Source organism: Pelodiscus sinensis, chromosome 6 (assembly GCF_052426305.1).
Source record: "Pelodiscus sinensis isolate ZL-2025 chromosome 6, ASM5242630v1, whole genome shotgun sequence".
NCBI lineage: Eukaryota > Metazoa > Chordata > Testudines > Trionychidae > Pelodiscus > Pelodiscus sinensis.
The window spans coordinates 111430395-111443567 of NC_143057.1; the positions used below are offsets into that span (position 1 = coordinate 111430395).

The 13173-nt window shown below is 41.8% G+C and overlaps 1 protein-coding gene across 1 annotated transcript in view; it reads left to right on the forward strand.

Moving 5' to 3' along the window:
- Window positions 1-1163: 1163 nt before the first annotated feature.
- The window catches only part of ATP8B1 (ATPase phospholipid transporting 8B1), a 128216-nt gene continuing 116206 nt past the window's right edge, over window positions 1164-13173 (forward strand). The window contains exon 1 of the mRNA XM_006116564.5: window positions 1164-1619. The gene's annotated coding sequence lies outside the window, so the exon portion shown is untranslated. The remainder of the gene's footprint in view (window positions 1620-13173) is intronic.

Consider the following 13173-nt stretch of genomic DNA (forward strand, 5'->3'; position numbering starts at 1 on the left):
TGAAAGGAAGTGAATTTTAAACAGGTTATTTAAAAATGGAGTACAGTTTTGATAGTTATTTAATATCTATCAGATATGTGAAGTATTTATATGGTTCCTATCACAGCAATCTTTGAGCAGCTAAACATCTTTAATCACAACATACCTTTTAATGTAGCTGAAACAAAATACAGGACTATGTAGCACTTTAAAGACTAACAAGATGGTTATTAGGTGATGAGCTTTCGTGGGCCAGACCCACTTCCTCAGATCAAATAGTGGAAAAAATATGGTTGTGACAATTTTCTTCCACTATTTGATCTGAGGAAGTGAGTCTGGCCCACGAAAGCTCATCACCTAATAAACCATCTTGTTAGTCTTTAAAGTGCTACATAGTCCTGTATTTTGTTTCAGCTACAACAGACTAACACCGCTACATTTCTTTCACTTTTAAGTAGGGAAGTCTTTCAGGAAAAAAAAGTAAAGAAGACCAGGTTTGATATTTCTAAGGGGAAAAAACCAGGTAAGTAAAATATTTTGAAAAAATAATTCCAGAGCTATTGAAACCATTATAGAAAAGCAAAATACCCACAATTCTTTCTGTTTCTTCTTTGCATGCCCCTTTAACATTCAAATTTCTGATACCAGGACACAACCGAGTTGTATTTTTGGCTCAGCCAACACTCTGCTTTTTGCCAAAACCATTTTCAAGAAGGGTGCTTTTGAAGAGAAAGATTACAATTTTCAGGCTGTACAGGATTGGGGCTAATATCAAACGGATGTAGCTCTTCACACGTTTCACTGGATCTGAAACCTGAAGGACCTTTAAAAAAAAAAAAGCCTAAAACAAAACAACCCCTCGCTTCTTTCCCCGCAGATAATTAGATGCAAATGTAAAAAACCAAACCAAAACAAAACCTTGGGAAAGAGAGAGCCCGGGGTTTAGTTCCCCTTCTTTCTTGTAGGTGGGAGCTGCCTGGTTTTTGTTTCTCTTTGAAAGTCCCGAATGAGGCAACTGAGACAGGTGGAGGGAGTGGGGTACACAGAGATGAGTAAATGCCTCGGATGATTCTGGCGCTGTCCGGATTTCTAGCCAAGCAGGGCTCAAGACCAGGCTGAGCGCGGCTGAGAACCTTGAGGCACAGACAATAAGGTGGGCCCAGGAGGAGCGGGCATGGCTCTACCTAGCTGCTAGCGCCGCTCTCCAGGGGGAGCGCTCCCAGCGTGTAACCCGAGCGCAGGCCGCTCCCTTGGCTACGGGGCTGGGGAAAGGGGGATGTCTCCTGCCCCGGTGGCCGCTGTTAGTACCTGGGAGTCACGTGGGCTGTCCCCGGGCTAGGGGAAGGGCTTAGTGAGGGCAGCTGCGGCAGAGGTGGGTTCCCCCTCCACCCCGCCAAGGGAGGATGAGTCCCAAGGAGTAAGCCACCCCCGCCACACACCTTCCTGCGCGCGGCCAGGCACCTTGTGCAGAGTTGAGGAACTCGTTTGGCCAGTGCTGAGCCCGCTTGCCAAGCGAGGCGGGGAGCCGCGCGCCATTGGAGGGCTGGGGAGAGCAGCTGGCGTGCAGCAAGCGGGGCGAGCGTGCAAGGTGTAGGGCGGGAAGCTGCCCCGAGCGGCCGGGGCCCGAGTTCCAGCGAGAGGTGAGGGGGCTGCGGAGGCGGGGCGCTGCGCGTCTCGCACCTGGGCTGGAGGGGGTGTGGGTAGCTTGGGGGGCAGGCGCGGCGGCTCGCCAGGCGGGGTGCGGGGCGTGAGGACCGAGCCCCCGGGGGAGAGGGGAAGGCGGTTCTCCCCGAGCCCACAGCAGCTGTGCGCTCCGGAGCACGCTCCGCCTGAGCACCTGGCCCTGCTCCTGCCGCCCCAGAGCTCCACCCCGGGCGAGTGGCTCTAACTTTCCTAGAGCTCCTGCGGGGTTCGCTTCCTAGGTGCTGCTGCACCTCCCTGGATTGGAGCGATTCCCAGGCGGGGTCACTGTTTGGTTCCAGGGCTCTCCGCATCCCTGGCTGCCTTCCCCGAGTGCTGTTCCCGTTGGCTTGCCCGGACCTGAGACAGCCAAGGCAGGAGTGCCAGGGAAAGGCTGGAGGCTCCCAGGCCAAGCGGTGGCTCTGCTTGATTCCCTAACTGAACTTTAGAGCCGCGCAGCCCACCGCGAGAGAAAAGCCAAACTGGTTCTGGTAGCTCTTTGACAGGAATCCAAACAGGTCCCAGCCAGATTCAAGGTGCAAGGGCTGTCCCCCTTCAGCGTTTATCTCTCTCTCCAGACATGTGCGCTAGTTATCTACATCTCCGAGATTTCTGTAACTAAGGTACAGAGGATGTCTGGAGGCCATTCATAAACTAAACTAGATATTTAACGTTACATAATAGTTAACTAACCTAAAAGGGTGTTACAGGGAAGAGGGAGAAAAATTGTTTTCCTTGACGGCTGATGATAGGATAAGAAGCAATGGGCTTAAACTGCAGCAAGGGAGCAAGGTTGGATACCAGGAAAAACTTCTTAACTGTCAGGATGGTTAAACGCTGGAATAAATTGCCTGGGGAGGTTGTGGAATCTTCTTCACTGGAGATATTTAAGAGCAAGTTAGATCTGTAGCTATCAGGGATGATATAGACCCTTTTTGGTGCTGCTGTGAGGGCAGGGGACTGGACTTGAAGACTTACAATTCTAGTATTCTATTGACTTACTCTCAAGATCACTTACATTTCTAGTATTCTATTATTGTATTGTATTAATAGAGCTTGTATAGTGTAATGCCAAAATATCTATTTTTTCCCTGGGTGTAATTCACTAATCTCCTCCAGTGCGCGCACAGACCTGCGTGATTGGGTAAATGACCAGTACACCTGCCAGTTCTGATTCATTTTCAGAATGATCACATTTTAAAGTAAACATTAACTCAATGGAGAAGCGCACTGCATTGATATGTTGCCTAAGTGGAGGAGGAAATGAAATTAAAAAAAAAAAAGCAAAACTGGTGTTTGTTTTCAAATGTCTTTTCAATCCCGTCTGCCTGCACAATAGAGAAATGAACGTCATTCTCCTCCCTGTACTGGGTGGACAAAGGCAAATTATGATGCAACTGCTTTGACTCCAGAATTTGTTGTTTGTATGTAACTGTATATGCTCCATTACATTTTATTTTATTTTTTTAAAGACTCTCTACTTCTTGAGCTCATTGTAATAACTTTTCATTTTCTTTTAATATGAAAAGGATTGCCTGATTCCATTGTGACTGCAGCAATTTTGATCTGCACAACTTTATATAAAGCACAACAACATAACAAAGGAAGAAAATGCTACAGGATATTAATTCCTATGTCGACTAAGCGATTGTTTTCTTCCTTTTTATTCACTTAAGGAAATGAGAAATCCCGGAGTGACGATGTTTAATATTTTGACCAAATGTAAAGGTTATATAAAGGCTTACACATTATATGAATTTCAGGCTAAGCCAGCGATGAGAAGCCTAGACTAGTGAATGGGCAGCATATTGTTGTAACTAAGATGGTCTCCTGGGATAGGGTAGTTTGCTAACTGCGCTTGTATTCCTAGAATTTGCAGGATGTTCCAGTTAAACCATAGCAGCACTTTGACTGGATGTAGAGGAAGCTCACAGTCAATGTTGTATGCAGTTAGCCCATGTGTCTTTGGTTTATGTGCATGTCACTTCAGTAATACAAGTAAGGAAAAAACCTACCCAGCCAGCGGGATCTGGCAACTCTGTGCATAGGTAACGGTAAACATAAGGTCTCACAGGCCACACACAGAACCTGAGGGACCACAGGTAGCCCTGAGGTGGCAGGTTGCCCACCACTGGGCTAAGTCATATTCTCTAATAAAATAACTATATTACATTATCAAATAATTAGTTTCACAGGAGGGGAGTCATTTTTTTAATTGAATCTCTTAGTAGGGTTCATGTAACTTTTCTGTGGGTCACAAGTGTAGTGTATTTCACTTACGTACAAACAGTTTTTATTAGTGGTATTTTAAGTGTCAACAGTGTAATTTTGTGCTGTACAGCCATAGGCAGATAGTCCCTACCTAGAAGACTTTACAATACAGTGAATGTAGAAATGGAAGTTCAAACTCTAATGATAATAGCAGCTCTTCACTATATTTTAGGGAGTGTTTAATAAATGATTGGTGCATCCTACTTGTGATGGTGGGGCGATCTGAAGAAAACATTGACTGCTGTGAATTCTGATGAAAATGGTAGTAAATATATTGCAGGAGTGAGTCAGTTCTACACAGTCTTCTAAAGAAGTGAAGCTGGTATTTATTAAGGAACATTTATAATCATATAATAAAACTTGTGTAAGAATATCATCCATTAGGTTTGTCACTATCTGGAACTCCTAATGTAAAAGTAGAGCAAAGACATTTAGTCGTAATTTTTCTGGATTTTTGGTTAATTGTTTTTGTGATTCAGATTTCTTACTACATGGCTGTTACTTAGTAAGATTTAAAATGTCCTCAAAACGCTAGCTTTTTTTCTCTAAAAGTATTGCTTAATCGAACTAGTTAGTTATCGAAACAATATCCTAACTTTTTATTTTGAATATGCTCTGATGCTAGTGTTAAAAGGACTGTGTAAGTAGTTTCATAGATATAGTACCAGGAACTTCTGAATATTGGAGGCTCTCAGATTTGTGATCACCATCTGCTGACTGGGCAGTGTATTTACAGCAAAGTGTAAGGGAAAAGTGAGCCAAGTACAAACCAAGTGGACTATTAGCTAACAAGATTCTGACATATATCCTGCACATGTTCTTATTAGATTTCCAGGCTTTAACTTTTTTGAGGTGAGGTTATGAGTGTCAAATTGTGTAGTGTCAAATCATGATTGGTAGTCAGTTTATTTTAAAATCGTAACTCAAGCTCGTGGTGAACATGATGGTTTGGTCATTTGTTCTCTGTTTATCTCCGTCTCTGCAGTTTCCAAATGTGAATTTTCTTGGCAATAAAAGATTGAGCACTTTGGTGGTGTCAGAGTAACGTATACCTCATACTCACAGATGTATGTCTCAACTCCTTCAACTTCCCCCCCCCTTTTGTTTTTTAACTGAGCTAAACATGCATGTGGCCTTAATTTCAGTAACTTGAACTATTCTCTTGGCTTGTTCTCCCTTATGAGAATTCTTGTGTGTATTCTGGTCCCTAGTCTTGCAATTTGCAATACTAAATTGGATGAGCCACTTGCCTGCTTCATGTCTTTGCCTTCTATTCAAATTAGCCTACACTCATTTGCTATTTTTTTTACTGTAGTTATGCAGCCTTTATTTTGACAGTATGTTAGTTGTGTTAGTCCTGACTGTGCAGTCTGCTATAGGTTTAAATTCTTCTTTTGGAATCGTAAGAGTTCCGGTCTGTATCCTTGGCTGTTTTTCTTTAACCAGCATCTGCTAAATGGGACAGTCTGATCCTAATTATTTGAGCAAAATACTGAGAGCCAGAAACTCTTCAATGCTAATCTCATCTCTGCCTGTGATTTGCAATGTGACCTTGGGCAAATATCCTAACCTTTCCATCCCTGTTTCTCTTTCTGTAAAATGCAAAGAAGCCTTTATTACCTATCTCTTATGGGTATTATAGGATGAATTAGTCAGTGTGGTCAATGCTCTGAAGAGGTAAAAATACCACCTAACAAGTATTCCTTGATATTAACTCCTTATGACACTTGTAAATTTTTTTCTAATTAAAGTTTTTTATGCAGCCTTGGTTATCAGACTTTAACATAGGGCTGCCAAGTGATTAAAAAAGTAATGATGATTAATCATGCAATTAGTCATACTGGTAAACAGTAATTAAATTAAATTCTAATATTTTGCAGGTTTTTACATTTTCAAATATTTGATTTCAATTACCACACAGCATACAAAGAATGCAGTGCTCACATTTCTGGTTATAAATGTTTGCACAATAAAAAAAAAACCAAAAGATAGTATTTTTCAATTCACCTGCTATATGTACTGCAGTGCAACCTGTTCATCGTGATAGTTGAACTTACAAATGTAGAATTACGTTCAAATAAAACTTAATTTAAAAATTAAATAATGTAAAAGTTCAGTGCCTATAAGTGCACTCAGTTGTCTGACTTGTTCAGCCAACTGCTCCGGCAACAAGTTTGATTACCATTTGCAGGAGATAATGCTGCTTGCTTCTTGTCCACAATGTCACTGTTGTAGCCAGTGTTGCAAGATATTTACATGACAATTGCGCTTAAGATTCATATATCCCTTCATGCTTCAACCATTCCAAAGGTATATGCATCCAGAGTGATTAAGGGCTCTGCTTCATAATAATCGAAACCCAATACAGGCACCTTAGAGGGATGAAATAGTATTTCCAAAAGCTTGATATGTTTGGACCAGAAGAGGTGATGCACAAATGCTAATAGATATTTGGACTAAACAAGGAGAATGAGACCAAATAAGAAGTCCACTATGCAATTTATTACTTGAGGTGATGGTGCTCTGAAATGCAGAAGAAGACTTTCACAATGTGACATGAATCACTTTCTGCCTGGTGAGGTGTTTTTCCCCCCAAAATTGATCCTTCAAATAGTTAATGTGAGTAAAGTTTAAGTGTGTGAGTATGTATGTGTGTATTCGGGGAGGGAAAGGGAAGAGGAAATCGGAGCACAAACAGTTACCTGTTGCATTAGTATCACAGTGGCATGAGATCCTTTCCCTACTATTTGCCTAGAATGTAGTTTTGACATGCATTTAAACTTTGTAGTGTATACACATCTGTGTGGGAAGGACAACTGTTATAGGATTTTTTTAATGGTCTCTACTGTGGGCGATGCCCACTTTGAGGTTGGGGTGTAGGGTGTGTGTGTAGTCATAAGGATTATGGAAAAATGATATAAATTTGAGCATACTGAGCATTTTATAGAGATAATCATTGTCAAACTTTCTCATTCATAAGTGTAAAATTTTATTAATAAACCATTTTAAGAACATTTTATAGCATAGATTTTTTTTGTTGCTTTCCCATGGCTTTTAAAGTTTAGTAATATATGCTTAACTGCAATCTCTGATTTTATTTGCAAGCAGAATATAGTATATATTTTATTTTTTGTCAAAAGTAGTACTTTTTTCCTGTTATAGAAGCTTTTTAAAGACATGTCTAATAGAAAATGGACTTCATAAGACTGGAAGGGAACTTGAGAGGTGTAGCACAGTCCTCTGACCTCATGGCAGGGTAAAACTTAGAACTGTGGCAGGCCAAATCTTCTGGGCTGCTGATGTCCCACAGTCCAGAGAGAAACAGAGGCAGGCTCCCTGCCTTCCGTGCAGTGCACATTGCTCAAAGCAGCCAGCTAATAGAGCCAGGCTGTGTGTGTCTGCATACTGTGCACTCTGTAAAGAGGGGATCCATACACTGCCCCCACCCTCAGTACAATCCTCGCAGCTCACTTTTGTCAGTTTCCAGCCTATGGGAACTGCCTGGGCCATGCTTGCAGAGCCTGCTCCCCTCCTATGGACACGTAGCCCCAGCAGCTCACTGCTTTGAGCAGCAAGCGAGTGCAGCAGGCAGGGAGCTTCCGCTGGGCTGCTGTCTGGGAGTTGCCTGGGGTAAGTGCTTCTTAGTCAGAGTCTGATCCTAGCATCCCATCCTTTCCTGCACCCAAACTCCCTGCCCTAAGTCGCAACCCAAACCCTCTGCATCCCTTGCTGCATGCTTGCCCTGGTCACAACTCTCTCCCAGATCCTCCACCCCCTCCTACGTCCTTCCACAAGGTCATAATCCTCTTTTGCACCCATTCCCCTTCCCAGACTCCACACCCACTTCTGTGCCTCAGTCCCCTACCCTGAGCTCCTTTCTGTACCCAACCTCCATCCCAGACCCTGCACCTACCCCATAGGAAATGTTAGAGTAGACCCCCATCAATAATTATTGTCCACCTCTGCTTTAGACCATCTCTGACAGGTTTTTGTCTAATCTGTTCTTAAAAATAGATAATGAATGATATTCTATAACCTTCCTAAGCACTTCATTCCAATACTTAACCACCTTGACAGAAAGTCTTTCCTAATGTAGCAAGGGCAGTTCAGGTTGTACAATTCAAGATCGTTGTTTATTGTTCTGTCCTTGGAGGTTGAAAAGAATTTTTCACCCTCCTCCTTGTACAGGTTGGATCTCCCTCATCTGGCACCTGACTGGTCCCGAACAAAGGGATTTGCTGAACAAGGCGGGGCTTCTTCCTAACGTGTCCCATGCTTTCCCCAGCTAGGATTCCAGCTGAGCCCCACTGTTGCCTGTCCAGCTGTGGCTCCCCAGGCTAGAGCTCCGCAGCGGCCGAGGCTCCACGGTAGCAGGGGTCAGAACTCCCTGCTGTACTGCCTGCCCTTCCCTCAACACTGGGCTCCTGGTTGAGTCATTCCACTCCCCCACCCCCATGCTCCTGCCCTGTGGCCCAACCTCCTTAGACCTGGACTCTGTGGTCCAGGAACACCAGAGAGTCCTGGTTAAAGATGGTACAACCTTTAACAACTTTTTATGTACTTAAAAACCATTATCATGTCCCCTCTCAGTATTCTCTTCTCCGGATTAAATAAATTATTTTCCCTCATAGATCATGTTTTCTAGATCTTTAATCATATTTTTCTGCTTTTCTCCAATTTGTCTGCATCTTGACTTGATTTGTTTGTTTGTGGTTTTCCTTAAATAAGTAGTTTTATTGTTCATGTGAAAAATAGATTCATAGAATTTATGACTAGAAGAAACTGTTATGATCATTTAATCTGACAGCCTCCATAACCTAAGACACTTACTCAGTAAACTCTGCCCCAAGCCCATAACTTCTGTATGCATGAAAAGCTACCATTTTTAGAAAGGCAGTTCTCAAACTGTGGGTGGGCCTCCCAAGAGTGGCATGGAAATGTATAAAGGGAGCTGTGCTTCATTTATTTATTCAAGAGCTCTGACAGTCAGCCCTGGAGTGATTGGGAATTATGCAGAAGGGCCATGTATACCTGGGAAGGCAGGTATAAAGGGGACAGCTGAACCCCTGCCATCTCGGCTCTTTTCTTCTCCCTCAATCCTTCATCAAGGGTTAACTTAGGCTCTCCTTTTTCTCCTCCCCCTAAATACCCTCACCTGGAGGTGGTGAGGCTCCACCTATTATCCCCAGAGAGGTAGTAGCAGCACAGAAGTAAAGGTGGCAATAGGGAGCTAAACTCTGCTGTGAAAAGTGATTTTTTACAAATATATCATTTTTCTCATGGCCTCCCTTGCTTCTGCTGCAGCTGATGCAATTCTTCCTTCAGCGCTGGGCACTCGGCCAGCAGTTACTGTTCTTTGCTCTTTCTTCAGAGCTGGGTGGCTCTGTGTGTTAAAAGCAATAACAAAAAAGGATGGTTTGGTAAAACAGTTTTTTAAGAATCACTGTTTTAGATCGATATTCAGCCTTTCTTTAAAAACTGTAAGTCAGCAATTGGCAACCTAGGCTAATGAATGGGTCACATGAGTAGCCCTCCTTCATCTGGAGGAGCCAGAAGATTGTTGTCAAGAAGACGGATTCCTGGGATAAGGTAGTTGTGCAAACTGCACTTGTGTATCTAGAATTTACAGGGTGTTCGGATTGAACCGTATCAGTGCTTAGATTGGATGCAGAGGGAGCGCATAGCGCTTAGTATTGTGAGCAATCAGCAAGCACCTCAGTTTTACTTGTCCTAGCTTTATGTGTGTGTCACTTTAGTATACTGGTGGGGGGGGGGGGGGGAAGCCATGGAAAACTGCAGAATCTGGCAACCCTGCCCATGGTCAACAGTAAGCAAAATGTGTCATGGACCACACATAGAACTCCATTAGGCCACACGTTGCCCTCCACTGCTGTAAGTAGTGGAGAATCCATACATCCATAATTAAATTGTTCCAATAGTTAATTAATCTCTCAGCCAGAAATTTCCATCTTATTTCTAGCTTCAACTTCCAACCATTGGATCTCATTATTCCCTTCACTGCTAGATTAAAGAGCTCTCTGCTATTGGAAATTTCTTCCTATTTAGGTGTGTTTCAACATGACCAAGTTACCTCTGAACCTTTCAATATAAATTTGTTCAGAGATGCACAGTTTTTCAATTTTAAGTTTTAAGAAATTAGTGATTATGTGTTAGGCACTAATTTATTTCTAGCCCTTCCTGTTAGAGCAAGTATATCTCCATTTTACAAAGAGCAGTGGGAGAAACTTGGCTTGTACAAGTCCATACAGAAAATCAGTGCCATAAATCACCTTCATTTTTCCTTCTGACCATATTGCCTAGGTAGCTCCTTCTGACATCAAAGCAGGATGAACAGTTTTAGAGGGAGTGGTTGTAAGAAATTCTAGGAATTTCCAAAATGCCTTCTCATGGCCCTCATGCAAATTCGTACATATATGTATGCAAGGGTTCAGAAATAGACTGTTTAAAATAACTATCTAGTCACTCTTCTGTAATGCTGAGGATCAAGGAAATGCCATCCTTTAAAAATAATTCTGCACTTCCTGGTGGAATGTAGACTGAGTCTTACTCTTCTTCTTACAAAGGTATTAGTTCTATAGTGTGAGACTATCGTGAGTTTTATTGCTTCGGAGACACCTATGTTTGGATTTTTTATTATCTACATGAATTAATGAGAGAATCATTTTTTTTATTGCTATTTAGTTAGCATTACACCATTGCTATAATTTTCTTATTGCTGTGTTTAGTAAGCTAAATATTATAAACATCATATTGACTAATTTGTGGGGGGAGGGTTGGTTTTTTTAGTGAAATCTGTGTGGGCCATGGATTGCTTTTTCCAAAAGGTAGTCTCTATTTTTGCATGTGCAGCTGATGTGTACAACAGTTTGCATAACGGATATATACTTTCTGGCTATACTTTTGAAAATATTGATTCCAAGAGCGATTTTAAAGTGGAGAGAGAATGGTCTTACCATCTAGAATTTGACTCAATTTAATCTTTCCAGGTTTTATTCACCTGCCTTGGTGGCAGGCCCAGCCGTTGGGCCAGGAGAGTGAGGCAGTTGCCTTGGGCCCTGCGCATTCAGGGAACCCAGCCGCTCACTCGCTGTCCATACTGGGAGCCGCTCAGCCATCACTTGAATACGTTTGTTAACCAAATTGAGTCTGTGGCAATTCAGTGCTGATCATCTTGAAAGACACTTCTCTAATGAGTTTTGCAGCTATGCCGAGGGTTTGGTTCGGTTTCCCATGTATATTGTTGTAGGTATCCAAAATATATTGTTTAGCACCAAACAAATTGGCTAAAATGCCTCTGTTGCTGTGGAATAAGTTATGTGGGACTAAACAACTTGTACTTGGGCTTCTCAAAGATATAAGTACAACTTCAAAGGATCGAAAATTGAACCTCCCCAGAGAATGAATTCTAATACTAAAGGAAAGCACCAGAGCTCCTTATCCTCAGCTGGTATAAATTGGTGTAATGTCATCAAGGGCTAATTGACTTCAGTTGAGCCATATCACTTTACACCAGTTCTTGTGTCTTGGGTGAGTACTATAACCCAGACTCTGGATGCTCCATTTTTATTCCTTTTGAAGTTGGAGATCTTAAAGATACCAGTACAACTTGGCTTGTAGAGTACATGCTGTGCCAGCTATTTAGCGCTTTCAATGTCAAAGGTTCCCTGCTGTTCAGTGATTTGTAGTAGGGAACTTAGGATCAGACCACTGTCATTACCTGAAGAGTAAGAGAAATGTGAAAATATTGTAAGTTTGCTTCTGATTGATGGTGATACAATAAGCTTCTAATGATTCTCCTTTCCATTAACCCTAGCTTTTGTAATCTCTCTGGTATGCATGTTGCTTGTCAGTTTTAACTATATTTTCCTTAAGGTGAAATTGAGAATTTAACTTAACTTGCCAAATTAAAGTGTGCTCTTTAATTGCTCTTCTCTGGCATAAATTGAAAGAAAAACCTAATATCCATCCTACTTGTGCACTGAGCAAATGCTACATTGAACAATCCACAATGACTCAAGTCTCTTTTCCCAGAATGTTATAAATTGAGTCCATTTATGCCATCTGTTCACTACATTAGGCACATCCAAATTAAGCTACATCTGCTATGTTGTGTATTCTATCTTGGATACTTCTATAGCCCTCATCACTGAAGTATGAGACCACCTCACAATCATTAATGGCTTTCTCTTCACAGTATCCCTGAGAGGTAGGAAAATACTATTTTGTCCATTTTGTAGGGAAAGTGAGCCATAGCGAGACTTCATTTAAAAAAAAAAAAAAAAAAGTTTGACCTGAAGTGCTTAAGTTCAACCTAAACTCCCAGTGTAGTCCAGGCTCACTTGCCCTCAATCATACAGGAAGTTGATGGTGAAGTAGGGAAATGCACCTGGCTCTCCCAAGTGCCTAAACCACTGAACCATCTTTCCTGTCTAGCATCCCCAGGGAATTTAAGATTGGAGCCTCTTTTAATTCTGTGCATCTTACTGAATAAATTCACTTGTAAATAGGTCTGCTTTATCCTTTAAAATATAAAATAAATTAAATTATTGCTTCCAGTGTAGCACCCTGGGGAACTGTATAAGTAGATTCTGACTGTACCTGTTTTGACAGTATCTACACTTAAAATGCTATAGCAGTATAGCTGTGCCATTGTTAAGCTTCAGTGTAGACACAGGCTATGCTGATGGAATTTATTCTCCTGTCTCCGGTAATCCATCTCCACAAGGGGCAGTAGTTAGGTTGACTGTTGCTGTCTACATATAGACTTGAGAAGTGTAGATAAGATAATGTAGGGGTGTGGATTTTTGCATCCCCTGAGCAATGTAGTTATGCTGATATTTTCTCGTATAAATGAAAGAGAGCCCCTGATATCTAGCAAACACCCAGAAGTTTTCCTTCTATTGCAGAAATATATTTAAGTGCATATGTCTCTTAATAGTCTTCAAATACTAGCATGTATGTAGTTGCCTACTGACTTTCCCATTTCTCAACGCTTTTAATCCTTACCAAGATATTGCCTCTTATTCTGGTTTTATTCTTAATTTTTAGGAAGGGTCTCATTAAAAGTCTTTAAAAGATAAATTGTCTCCTCGGTCTACCTTTAACTACTGTTTTAAAGCATTTGTTTAGGGAAGGAAGGAAACCTCTTAACAGGTTAGTGAGTGATACACATTTATTTTACAGAAGTCATGCTATTAAATTGCCGTAACAAATTAGTCTAGT